The sequence below is a fragment of the Dryobates pubescens genome, chromosome 20, assembly GCF_014839835.1.
Source record: "Dryobates pubescens isolate bDryPub1 chromosome 20, bDryPub1.pri, whole genome shotgun sequence".
Lineage (NCBI taxonomy): Eukaryota > Metazoa > Chordata > Aves > Piciformes > Picidae > Dryobates > Dryobates pubescens.
The window spans coordinates 7,018,342-7,032,135 of NC_071631.1; the positions used below are offsets into that span (position 1 = coordinate 7,018,342).

Genomic DNA, 13,794 nt, shown 5'->3' on the forward strand with positions numbered 1-13,794 from the left:
TGGAGTGAGGAGGCCACAACTGAGCCCAGGATTCAAGGTGCAGCCTCACCAGTGCCCAGTCCAGGGGCCCCATCACTGCCCTGCCTCTGCTGGCCACACCATTGCTGATCCAGGCCGGGATGCTGGTGGCTTTCTTGGCCATCTGGACACACATTGGCTCATCTTCATCTCTGCACAGGCCAGAGACTGCCTGGGTATGCAGAGGGAAGATGTGGTGGCTTAGGTGGCTGGGCTGGACCAAAATTCCCCCCTTAGCACTCAAAGGAAGCTACGAGATGCTCTTCCAGCCTGACGAGGTGCCCTTTGCAGCCTCTGCTGTGGCTGTCAGCAGCCTGCTGGGCTGGGGAGAGCAGTTTGTTTTACATCTATTTTTGCACTCAATGAAAACTGCTAAAAATATTTGCCTCCAGTCATCAAGCCCCAAGCTCCTGCCCTCCAGCCCCATCGTTATGCCGTGCAGGTTACAGCTAATGAGAAATCAGAGCTCCCAGCAGCTCTCCTGCCATCTTTCACCTGCAAAGGAACATTTTGCATGCCATGTGTGGAGGCAGAGTTGTTCAAAACTAAAACTATTTTGAGAGCCTCTTTAAGTACTGCTACAAACAGGGCACCTGCAGGTGTTTGAGTGAGCCTCTTGTGAGGGGGTGATGCAGCCAGGGGCAGAGGAGGGCCATGAAAATGCTCAGGGGGTTTAGAGCACCTCTGCTATGGGGACAGGCTGAGGGAGCTGGGGGTGTTCAGCCTGGAGAAGAGAAGGCTCCAGGGAGACCTTAGAGCAGCCTTCCAGTACCTGAAGTGGGCTCCAGGAAGACTGCAGAGGGACTGTTCCCAAAGGCCTGCAGGGACAGGACAAGGGACAATGGTTTGAAACTAGAGCAGAGCAGATTTAGATTGGATATGAGGAACAAGTTCTGCACCATGAGGCTGCTGAAACACTGCAACAGGTTGCCCAGGGAGGTAGTGAGGCCCCATCCCTGGAGATATTCAAGGTGAGGCTGGACAGGGCTCTGTGCAACCTGATCTAGTGGAGGATGTCCCTGCTGCCTGCAGGGGTTTGGACCGGATGAGCTTTGGAGTTCTCTTCCAACCCATTCTGTGGTTGCATCCTGTGGGTACCTGTGTGTACCTGCATGTGATGTTTGGGTTTATTGCAATAATGTGACTGTGTTCAGCTCCTGTTTGGTTTGTGACCCATGGTAAGCCTGAGATCCTTGTCCAGAACAAATAACCTTTGTGAGCTAGCTGCTGTTTATTTCCCTTGTGACTGTCTTGTTGGTCGTTCCTGTCGTGGCACTCCTCACCCATCAGCTCTGAACTCTCTTTTTTTCCCTCCTCTCTTTTCTCTTTCAGACCATTTCTACAATTTCTCAAGATCATTCTGAATCCTAATCCTGGCCTCTGAAGTACTTGCAGCCTGTCCCAGCCCGGCATCAGCAGCAAATTCAGTAAGCATCTTGTGTTCCATCGTCCAAATCAGTTATAGCAATGACAGAATCAAAGGATGGAAGGGGTTGGAAAGGACCTCTGGGGATCATCCAGTCCAATCACCCTGCCAGAGCAGGGTCACCCAGGGCAGGTCACACAGGAAAACATCCAGGTGGGATTTGAAAGTGTCCAGAGAAGGAGACTCCACAACCTCTCTGGGCAGCCTGCTCCAGCACCCTCACAGCAAAGAAGTTTCTCCTCATGTTCAGGTGGAACCTCCTGGGTTCCAGTTTGTGTCCATCCTGGGTTCCAGTTTGTGTCCATTGCTCCTTGGCCTATCCCAGGACACCACTGGCATGAGCCTGGCCCCTTCTTGCCCCCCACCCTTCAGCTGTCTGTAACCATTGATCAGATCCCCTCTGGGGCTGCTCCTCTCCAGGCTAAACCAGCCCCAGGGCTCTCAGCCTTTTCTCCTCACACGGATCTTCCAGGCCCTTCATCACCCTCATAGCCTCCCTTGGACTGTCTCCAGTATTTTCCTGTCTCTCTTGAGCTAGGAAATCCAGATCTGGGTCCAGTAGTCTGGATATGGCCCCTCCAGGGCAGAGCAGAGAGGGAGGACAAACTCCCTTGACCTGCTGGCCACACTCTTCATGCACCCCAGGATCCCATTGCCCTTCTTGGCCAGAAGAGCACATTGCTGTCCACTAGCACTCCAAGGATACCAAATGGTGCTAGAGCTTGGACACCTCTACCCCTTTGGCATTGCTCACTGTGGCAGCATCCTGCAGTGCTGCTGTACCCTTGCAAAAGGCACAGAAGGCAATGCAACTCCATGGTGCTCATGGTGATGAGATTTGTGCTCTCTTTGAAGGTCTGTGATGAGAAATAACTTTGTGTGGCTTACTGGTGCCTGAACAAGACCATTTATAAGCATGCCCAAGGGTGTGAAAGAGCAGAAGCTGTGCTTGCTTGGAACTGCTTCTCCTTTATTTGCCACAGTTGCCTTTATCCTTTCCTTCTCAGTGGAAGCCTCTTTCTGCCCATACCTCATAGCTGCCCTTCTGCAAATGGTTGTTGATTTAAGAGTGTTTGAGGCTGAGACCCTGAGGGAAGGAAAGCAAACACAGTTTGTATCATGACTTACAAACTGAGGAAGCTCCACCTAAGCATAAGGAGAAACTTCTTTGGTGACAGGGTCCTGGAGCATCTCTGTGAGGAGCAAAGGCTGAGAGCCCTGGAGGTGTTGAGCCTGGAGAAGAGCAGCCCCAGAGGGGATCTGCAATACTCAGTAGGAGCTGAAGGACCTGTGTGGGGCAAGAAGCTGGGGCCAGACTCTTGTCAGTGGTGCCCAGGGACAGGATATGGGGCAATGGGCATAAAATGGAGCTCAGCAGGTTCCATCTGAACAGGAGGAGAAAATTCTTTGGTGTGAGGCTGCTGGAGCCCCAGAGCAGGCTGCCCAAGAGGGGTTGTGGAGTCTCCTTCTCTGGAGAACTTCCAACCCCCCCTGGCCATTGTGCGCCTGGGCAAGCTGCTGTGGGTGTCCTCCTGGAGCAGGGGGCTTGGACTGAATGATCTCTAGAGGTCCCTTCTAACCCCCCTGCCAACCCCCCTCCATGTTGGGCTTCTAGCTGGGTATGTCCCTGCTTGCTGCAGAGAGGCTTGGACTGGATGAGCTTTGGAGTCCCTTCCAACCCAGACCATTCTATGATTCTGTAAGGCAGCCTTTCCTGGCAGAGCTTGAGGCTGTTTCCTCTTGTCCTCTCAGTTACAAGGGAGCAGAGCCCAACCCCCACCCCCTTGCAGCCTCCTCTCAGGGAGCTGGAGAGAGCAATAAGGTCTCCTCTCAACCTCCTCTTCTTCAGGCTAGCACCCCCAGCTCCCTCAGCTGCTCTTCCCCAGCCCTGTTCTCCAGACCCTTCCCCTGTTCCGTTGCTCTTCTCTGGACCTGCTCCTACCCCTCAATATCCTTCTTGGAGTAAGGGTCCCAGAACTGAACCGAGAACTGGAGGTTCAGCCTCACCAGTGCCCAGTACAGGGACACCATCAGTGCCCTGCCTCTGCTGGCCACACCACTACTGATCCAGGCCAGGCTGCTGGTGGCCTTCTTGGCCATTTGGGCAAACTGTCTCATCTTCAGCTGCTGTCACCCATCTCCTCCAGTTCCTTTTCTGCTGGGCAGTTTCCAGCCACTCTGCCCCAGCCTGGAGCGTTTCTGGAGCTGTTGTGACCCTTCCCCAGCTTCATAGCCCTTCTCTGGACATCCTCCAGGCCCTCAATGTCCTTCTCACACTGCAGTGCCCAAAACTGAACCCAGCACTCAAGCTGTGGCCGAGTCCAAGGGCAGGATCCCTCCCTTGCTCCTGCTGGCCACAATTCTTCTCTCCTTGCCCCATGCCACCACAGAGGGAAGGGAGGAAGAATCCTCCTGTAATTTTCCACTGGTGTGTCTCACCCAGAGCCCTCCTCTTTTCTCACTTGCATATGCCACTGACTCTTCCCATCCCTCTTTTTTACAGCTTCTTTCTCTTGCTGTTTTCCCTTGCTGCAAAGCTGTTCAGATTTGTCACAAAACAAATCTGGATGCAGTCACATATGTGCTTGCCCATATGGGGCTGCCTATAGCGAAGGTGGCAGAGCAGGATCTGTCAACTGAGGGAATTTTCCATCCCATTCATCCCCTTCTTCTCATGGCAGTTGTTTTTTTTTCTCCCTGGGAAAGCCTCTATCCAAATCACAGAATCAGGGAATGGTAGAGGTCTGAAGGGACATCTGGAGACAGAATCACAGACTCGACCAGGTTGGAAAAGACCTCAGAGATCATCCAGTCCAACCTATTGCCTAGTACCTAACACCTCCTGACAACTAAACCATGGCTCCAAGTGCCACATCCAAGCCTTTCTTGAACACCTCCAGGGATGGGGATTCCACCACCTCCCTGGGCAGCACATCCCAATGGCCAATTACTCTTTTGGGGAAGAACTTTCTCCTCACCTCCAGCCTAAACTTCCCCTGGCACAGCTTGAGGCTGTGTCCTCTTGTTCTGGTGCTGGTTGCCTGGGAGAAGAGACCAACCCCCTCCTGGCTACAGACTCCTTTCAGGTAGTTGTAGAGAGCAATCAGGTCTCCCCTAAGCCTCCTCTTCTCCAGGCTAAGCAACCCCAGCTCCCTCAGTCTCTCCTCCCAGGGCTGTGCTCCAGACCCCTCCCCAGCCTCATTGCCCTTCTCTGGACACATACAAGTGTCTGAATCACCCAGTCCAACCCCCCTGCCAGAGCAGGGTCACCAGGGCAGGTCACACAGAAACACATCCAGGTGGGTTTTGAGTGCATCCAGAGGAGATTCCACAACCTCTCTGGGCAGCCTGCTCCAGGCTCTGTCACCCTCACAGGGACAAAGTTTTCCCTCCTGTTCCCCTGGCACCTCCTCTGCTTGCCCCCAGTGCCCCTTGTGCTGTCCTTGGCCATCCCTGAGCAGAGCCTGGCTCCAGCCCTGCACATCTTTATCCCCAGCAACGAGGGCAGCTCTCAGGCTCCTCTGCTCCAAGCCCCAGCTCCCTCAGCCTGGCCTCACAGGGAGATGTTCCACTGCCTGCAGCAGCCTAGTGATATAAATATGAAGATGGCTTTGAGTCTTGGAAATGTGGAAGACCAGAAGGTTTTCCCTGCAGTTCTCAAACATTGGAACAGGTTGCCCAGGGCAGTGGTGGAGTCACCACCCCTAGAGGTGTTTCAATATTGTGTGGACCTGGTGCTTAGGAACATGGTTTAGTGGTGACCTTGCAGTGCTGGGTTGAAGGCTGGACAGGAAGATCTTGAAGGTCTCTGCAACCAAAGAGATTCTGTGAAACAGCCTTGTGGATGCTGACCATGACTGATGGGGACAACCTTTTTGAGCAGGACCTCTTGTGACAGGACAAGAGGTGATGGTTTGAACAGAAAGGCTGGAGAGAAGGAAGAGCTGTTTGACACTGAGGGCGGTGAGAGCTTGAACCAGGCTGCCCAGAGAGGTGGGAGCTGCCCCATCCCTGGAACCACTCCAGGTGAGGCTGTTTGGGGCTGTGAGCAACCTGCTCCAGTTGCAGATGCCCCTGCTGGTCACAGGGGTTTGGACTGGATGAGCTTTAAAGGTCCCTTCCACCCTAAAGCATTTGATGATTCTGTTCTGTGCCTTCATCAGCTGAATGGGGAAGGTTTGGTGTGGTGGTTCCTCTGCCAGCAGCCACAGGCACTGCTAGAGCCTCCTTTGCAGAGTCTCTTCCTCATCACCTTTTCCAGCCAGCTCTATGGTTGCTGCTTTTTTTCCTTCAAGACTGAAGTGTTGTTCAACACTGGAGAAGATCTTACTCCTGGAGGTGCCTGGTTGACAGTTCTGTGTGTGGAGAGTGTCCCACAGTGCTGTGCAGAGTTGATGGTGGTGTCACACTGAATGAGAAATAATGGCATGGGGAAGTGATGAGGAAAGAGAAGGTTCCTCTGGGAAATAAGGTGGAGATTCAAAACTTGTGGCCACAGGGAAGAAGTTCAAGAGCCAGAGATATTGGGAGAGGTGAAAGAGGCATTGCAGAAGAAGAAGAAAGCAGAATACAGCTCTGTCTTCCCACACTCTCATAGAAGGTTTCCCTTGGAGGGAACAGCTTCCTTGCTGTAGCTCCCAGTATCTGGGCCAGGTTTGTTCTTCTTAACATTAGGAATGAGTCCTCTTTGCTCAGCTACTTCATGGACACTCTGCCCAGCCCACTCTGGGAGCAGCTCACAAAGAAAACCACAACTGACCTCTTGTCCAGTGCCAGGATGTGTCATCTCCTGGGATTAGTGGAAGATGAAAGGTCAGGTTTACTCCACCCAGAGCACTGATCTTGTGCTGCCAGCACTAATGAGCTCCAGGCTAGAACCATAGAATCACAGAATTGTCAGGGCTGGAAGGGACCTCAAGGATCAGCCAGTTCCAACCCCCTGCCATGGCCAGGGACACCTCCCACTACAGCAGGTTGCTCACAGCCACATCCAGCCTGGCTGCAAACACCTCCAGGGATGAGGCTTCCACCACCTCCCTGGGCAACCTGTGCCAGTCTCTCACCACCCTCCTGGGGAACAACCTCTTCCTAACATCCAATCTCAATCTACCCACTTCTAGTTTTGCTCCATCCCCCCCAGTCCTATCACTCCCTGACACCCTCAAAAGTCCCTCCCCAGCTTTCTTGGAGCCCCCTTCAGATACTGGAAGGCCACAAGAAGGTCTCCTGGGAGCCTTCTCCTCTCCAGATTGAACAACCCCAACTCTCTCAGTGTGTGCTCATAGCAGAGCAGCTCCAGCCCTCTGCTCATCCTCATGGCCCTTCTCTGGACACCTTCCAGCACCTCCAGATCCTTCCTGGAGCAGAGGCTCCAGAACTGGACACAGAGCTCCGGGTGTGGTGCCGGCAGAGTGGATTAGTGAGGGACAGTCACCTCCCTCCACCTGCTGGTAGAAGCCAGGTTGGACTTGGCTCCTGCCCCTTGCAAGAACCAGCCAGAGTGCCCTGGCCTCTTGCTGCCACACCTCTGCAGAGGTTGAAGATTCCTGTTTGCACGTTTCAAGGTGATGTTGTACCAAACTTGGTCCAACAAAACCTGCAGATGTGACTTTTCTTCTCCTCTGCTGTGCTGCAAAGGTCCTCCAGAACATTGATACTTGGTGGGGAGATGCAGAGGAGAGCTTAACTTGAAGTGGGGACTGTGCTGGTGTCCTTGTGTACCACAGATGGCCTAAATGTCCTGGCCATGTGGGCATGTTCACATCTCACTGCTGAACAACAGGAAAGCAGATCACAGAAATGAAAGGTTGTGTGGTGTTCAGCCTGGAGAAGAGAAGGCTCCAGGGAGCCCCTAGAGCAGCCTTGCAGTACCTGAAGGGGCTCCAGGAGAGCTGGGGAGGGACTTTGGACAAGGGCTGGGAGTGACAGGATGAGGGACAATGGCTTTGAGCTTGAAGAAGTTGAGACTGGAGATGAGGAAGAAATTGTTGAGAGTGAGGGTGGGGAGACACCGGCACAGGTTGCCCAGGGAGGCTGTGGCTGCCCCCTCCCTGGAGGTGTTCCAGGCCAGGCTGGATGAGGCCTTGAGCAACCTGTGCTGGTGGGAGGTGTCCCTGCCCGTGGCAGGGGGGGTTGGAACTGGATGATCTTGAAGGTCCCTTCCAACCCAACCCAATCTGTGAATCTATGAACCCCCAGTCTCCTCCTGTTCTCATTGAGGCCAAAGCCCCCTCGGTGTGAGAGCACTGGGTGCTAGTCTGTAATCTTCCACCTCCTCTCCTTCTCTTTTGAATCTATGCCTTTGAGAGCTTGCCAGCACCCTCAAGGACCTCTTGCTTCCTACAGCTTTCTGTGGTGGCATTGACCTGCAGCACGTTGCAGTCATGTAGGCAGTGATCCTCTTGACCCCCTGAGAGAGGTGCTGAGGCTCCAGCCCCCAGTTCAAGGGAACGATAGGTGCATAGGAGGTGGGAGGAAGCTGCCACTGCTTGTCTGCAGCAGGCTTCTTCAGAATGGAAAAAGAGAAGCTTCTCATGATGAGAGGAGGCAAAACAGGACGTCTGGGCTCAGCCCTGCTGCTGCCTTCTCATGCAAGACTTCTCCAGGAGCCTGGGCTCCAGCTCTAAGACAGGAAGGATGTGCTTCTGGCCTTCAGGATTCACTGCTGTTGGACTTGGGATCCTGGGATAAAACCTGCTGCTCAGTTACAGATGTCCCTGCTGACTGCAGCTGAGCTTTCAGGGTTCCTTCCAACCCAATGCACTCTATGGTTGTAAATATACCAAGTTTTGAAGCTGAGGGAAGGAGCAGAGGCTCAAATGAAGGCTTTTGATGCTGTCTCCCATAACATCCTTGTGAGGAAGCTCAGGAAGTGTGGCACAGAAGAGCAGGCATTCAGAGAGACTAGGAGCTGGTTACAAAACAGAGTCCAAAGAGTGATGGTCAGTGGTGCCAAGCCCAGCTGGAGAGCTGTAACTTTAGTGGAGTCCCCCAGGGATCAGTGCTGGGTCTGGTCCTGTTCAACACCTTCATCACTGACATTGATGAGGGGACAGACAAGCAGACAGGGTCTGCTCAGCACACTTCCTGATGACACCAAACTGGGAGGCTTGGCTGAGACACCTGAAGGCTGTGAGGCCATTCAGAGACTTGGACAGACTGAGAGCTGGGCACAGAGGAACCAAATGAGGTTCAACAAGGGCAAGTGCAGAGTCCTGCAGCTGGGAAGGAAGAATAAACTGCAGCAGGACAGGTTGGGAGGTGATCTGCTGGAGAGCAGCCCTGTGGAGAAGGATCTGGGAAGGATGGTGGACAAGTTCTGCATGGGACAGCAATATGCCCTGGTGGCCAAGAAGACCAATTGGGTCCTGGGGTGCATCAAGCAGAGTGTGTCCAGCAGATCCAGGGAGGTTCTCCACCCGCTCTGCACTGCCCTGGTGAGACCTCACCTGGAATATTGCATCCAGTTCTGGGCTCCCCAGTTCAGGAGGGACAGGGATCTGCTGGAGAGAGTCCAAGGGAGGGCTATCAGGATGCTGAAGGGACTGCAGCACTGCCTGGTGAGGAGAGGCTGAGAGCCCTGGGGCTGTTTAGTCTGCAGAGAAGGCTGAGAGGGATCTGATCAATGTCTATCAATATCTGGGGGCTGGGGGTCAGGAGGGAGGGCACAGGCTCTGCTTAGTCACACCCTGTGATAGGACAAGGAGCAATGGATAGAAACTGCATCACAGGAGGTTCCACCTCAACATGAGGAGGAACTTCTTCCCTGTGAGGGTCACAGAGCACTGGAAGAGGCTGCCCAGAGAGGTTGTGGAGTCTCCTTCTCTGGAGCCTTTCCAGCCCTGGCTGGATGTGTTCCTGTGTGACCTGTGCTGGATTCTATGCTCCTGCTCTGGCAGGGGGGTTGGACTGGATGATCTCCAGAGGTCTCTTCCAACCCCTAACATCCTGTGAGCCTGTAATTCTGCTCTTAATTACTGCTCATCCCAGAAACAGCTGCCTCAAAGGCAGCAACCACCCCGGTGCAAAAGCAGGCAAAAGGTGTGAGGCAGGCCCATAGCTGAGGCTGGGCAGAGGCTGCATGGTGGGTGCAGGGTGCAAAGATGCAGGCTCCTGAACCTGGAGGTGCTTTCATTTGTCTTCATTAAGAAAATGACAACTGGAGTGAAAATGAAATACCCCAGGGAAATAAACCCCTGCCAGCTGCTGAGGAGATCTGCCCAGTGCCACAGAGCAGCCCTCTCAGAGCAGTTTGTTCCTTGTGCTACCTTGTGGTGGAGAGAATGAGATCTTCACACCAGGAAGGACATTGAGAGGCTGGAGTAAGTCCAGAGAAGGGCAATGAAGGTGAAGGGTCTGGAGAATAGGCCTAGGGAGGAGCAGCTGAGGGAGCTGGGGGTGTTCACCCAGGAGAAGAGGAGGCTGAAGGGAGAGCTCATGGCTCTCTACAGCTCCCTGGAAGGAGGTTGGAGCCAGGTTGGGCTCTTCTCCCTCATAACTGAGAGGACAAGAGGAAACAGCCTCAAGTTGTGCCAGGGGAGGGTTAGTTTGGAGATGAGGAAAAATGTCTTTGCTGCAAGAGTGGTCAGGGATCGGCACAGGCTGCCCAGGGAGGTGGTGGAGTCCCCATCCCTAGAAGTGTTCAAGAAACCTGTGGCTGTGGCACTTGGGGACAGGGTTTGATGGCCATGGTGGTGTTGGGCTGAAGCTTGGACTGGATGACCTCAGAGGCCTTTTCCAACTGAAACAATTCTCTGATTGCCTGGTAAAACCAGCCACTGAGCCCTCAGCCACCTCCTCTTGCCCACTACAGCTCTGTGACTCTGTGATAAGCAGAACATCAGCCCTGGTGTGTGTGGAGGTAATGGAAGCAGTGAAGAAGTGGGCAGAGCTCCAGCCTCACCTGTCTGCACTGAAATGGAGAGTTTTCATTAGGTGACCAGGACGTGGAGGGGGGAGAGCGGTGACGTTTGTGCCCCCGGCGCTGCCGCCTGCAGGGTTGAAGCCGTGCAGGGAGAGGGGGAAGTCCCTCTGGCACCGCTGCCAAAGAGTTAATCCCAACATAATCATCTCATTCTCCTTCAGAGAGGAGTTTCTCCGGGGGCCCTGGGGTAAGACTCGTGATTGTGTGTTCTGGCAGGCACTTGGCAATGTGAAATAAACACCCTCGGGATAATGGCAGCCATTGAGCATTGTGCCTGGGAGCCCATCCTGCCACACGGCAGCGGGAGGCCAGGGGAGCTTCCTCCTCTTGCAGCTCAGCAAAAATATTTACACAGTGTCTTCTAGTAAAGCAGTTCCTCTGTGCTGCTGGGGGAAGCAGCTCTGGAGCTGCTCTTCATGGTTGACCTTGCTCTGAGTCCCTCCTTGACACGGGGATTGCAGCTCTCCTCCCTTCAGTCTGCCAGCCAGAAGGAACAAATCTGCTTCCCCCTTAGGTTTGCTCTTGGAGTTGCTCTAATAGCCCTGCAGGTTTGTTGTTGCTTTAGGGAACTGGCACTTAGCTCTAGAAGCACCAGCCCCTGGTACCCAATCCCCCAGCTGTGCACTGGGGAGTGAATAAAGAAACTGCAGGGGCTGGTGGCTGCATTGTGTTGGACTAGGGGCTTGAAGTTGGGGCTGCTCAGCCTAGAGAAGAGAAAGCTCCAGGGAAACCTTAGAGCAGCCTTCCAGTACCTGAAGGAGCTCCAGGAGAGCTGGGGAGGGACTCCTGACAATGGCTTGACAGGATGAGGGACAATGGCTTTGAGCTGGAAGAGAGGAGATTGAGATTAGAGATGAGGAAGAAATTCTTTAGAGTGAGGGTAGGGAGACACTGGCACAGGTTGCCCAGGGAGGCTGTGGATGCTTCCTCCCTAGAGGTGTTCAAGGCCAGGCTGGATGAGGCCTTGAGCAACCTGTGCTGGATGAAGGTGTCCCTGCCCATGGCAGGGGCTTGGAACTGGCTGATCTTGAAGGTCCCTTCCAACCCAAACTATTCCACGATTCTGCAAACTTTGACCCCCAGGTGCTGTGCACTCTGTGATCATTAAACCTTGCAGTTGCTAAGACAAAACCCACAACCTCTGTGTCTGTGTGTGTGTTTGTTTGTTTGCAGTATTTGAGAACATTTCCAATGTCTCAGTGCTGCAAATGAAAAAACCCCAAGCCCAAAGAAGAGTGAATTCTGCCAGTGGTGGATGGCCAGGAGTGGGTACAGCAGTGTCAGTTAGTTTGCAAGGAAGAGAAATCTCTCTTTTTTCCCCCCTTCTTTTATTTTTTCCCTTTTCCCTTTGACCTTCACCATCCTTGAGTCTCCATGAGCAGGGACAACTCTGCTGGTTGCTGGCTCCTGACCATTGCTGCTCACCAGAAGCCATTCCCCAGTGTCCCAGGCAGCCTCTGCAGACCACAAAACCAGTTGGAGCTGGGAAGTTTGTGTAAGATGCATAAGAGGCTGATTGAAAGGCAGCAAGCTTCCAAGAATCCTCCTGAGTTTTGTTTTGTGTAAGGTCTAAAATTTTCCTCTGTGTTTTCTCTTCCTCCAAATAGATCTCAAGTGGTAAATTGTAGGTGGGGAATTACGACATAGAAGGCTTGGGGTTAGGACAGGCCCACAAAGATCTGTTCTTGGCTTGATCTCCAAGGTCTTTTCCAATCTGGTTGATTCTGTATTCAGTCAGGAGAATTCTGTTCAGTCTGGAGAAGACAGAGAGAGGAATGAATACGTTATAGTAAATATCTGAGGGCTGGGGGTCAGGAGAGAGGGGACAGCCTCTGCTCACTTGCACCCTGGGATAGGACAAGGGGCAGTGGATGGAAACTACAGCACAGGAGCTTCCACTGCAACACAAGGGGGAACTTCTTCCCTGTGAGGGTCACAGAGCCCTGGAGCAGGCTGCCCAGAGAGGTTGTGGAGTCTCCTTCTCTCCAGGGATGTGTTCCTGTGCGACCTGTGCTGGTTTCTATGGTCCTGCTCTGGCAGGGGGCTTGGACTCAATGCTCTTCAGCAGTCCCATCCAACCCCTAACATCCTCTGATCCTGTGGAGCCCAAATGAGCCACCAAAATGGAAACAAGTTTGTCTCACCACTGCCTAGATTTTGGTTTCCCCTGCAATAACACACAGCAAGTGCCAGGTCCTGGCTCCTACACCATCCCAGCACAGTGGGAGTTGGAAGGGACCTCTGGAGATCACCTAAGTCCAGGTTCCTGTGTGACCTGTGCTGGTCCTTCTCTGGCAGGGGGATTAGACTCAATGATCTCCAGAGGTCCCTTCCAACCCCTAACATCCTCTGATCCTGTGACAGTCAGGGTATTGCTCCTCAAAGTGCAAAAATAACCACCCAAAAATCTGGTCTTGAATGTGCTAGGGGCAGGGTTTGGGCAGTGAAGCTTAGCTAGAAAAAAAAGAAAGACATGAAAAAAAAGGAACAGAATCTTAGCAGAGAAGAAATTGGTCACTGGAACATCTGAACTGAGAACTGCTTCTTCCACCACCCTTTCTAGTCTTTAAATCAAGCCTGGTTTCTATTTTTGTAAGAGATATTGAAGCTCAAGGGACAAGTAATGAGCTTGATGCAGCAATGTCTGTGAGCTCTGCAGCCTGTGTTTAGCAGGAGGTCAGGCTTTGGCATTTATCAAGCTGTCTTCTGGTCTTCACATCTGAGGCTCCCTCAAGCCCCTGTGAGCTTGTGGTGTCACGTTTTGAACATCAGCCTTTTAACCTTCATGGAAATGCTTATTCCAAACAAAAATCAAAGCCCTGGACTGCAGTGCCATTGCTCTCCTGCAATCCTCTCTCCCTGGTGCCCCATCAATGGGAGAATGAATCAGAGAATTGTCAGAGCTCAAAGGGACCTCAAGGCTCAGCCAGTTCCAACCCTGCCTGCCATGGCCAGGGACACCTCACACTACAGCAGGTTGCTCACAGCCACATCCAGCCTGGCTGCAAACACCTCCAGGGATGAGGCTTCCACCACCTCCCTGGGCAACCTGTGCCAGTTTCTCACCACCCTCATGGGGAACAACTTCTTCCTAACATCCAATCTCAATCTACCCAGTTCTAGTTTTATTCCACCCTCCCAGTCCTATCACTCCCTGACAGCCTAAAATGTCCCTCCCCAGCTTTCTTGGAGCCCCCTTCAGATACTGGAAGGCCACAAGAAGGTCTCCTCAGAGCCTTCTTCAGACTGAACAACCCCAACTCTCTCAGTCTGTGCTCATAGTAGAGCAGCTCCAGCCCTCTGCTCATCCTCATGACCCTTCTCTTCACACCTTCCAGCACCTCCAGATCCTTCCTGGAGCAGAGACTCCAGAACTGGACAGGTGGGGTCTCAGCAGAGTAGAGCAGAGGGGGAGAATGAGCTCCTT

The 13,794-nt window shown here is 53.1% G+C and overlaps 1 long non-coding RNA gene across 1 annotated transcript in view; it reads left to right on the forward strand.

The window, feature by feature from the left end:
- The first annotated feature begins 1,347 nt into the window (after positions 1-1,347).
- Positions 1,348-13,794, forward strand: part of LOC128898205 (uncharacterized) — a 37,092-nt gene continuing 24,645 nt past the window's right edge. The window contains exon 1 of the long non-coding RNA XR_008462737.1: positions 1,348-1,445. This is a non-coding gene — a long non-coding RNA (uncharacterized LOC128898205). The remainder of the gene's footprint in view (positions 1,446-13,794) is intronic.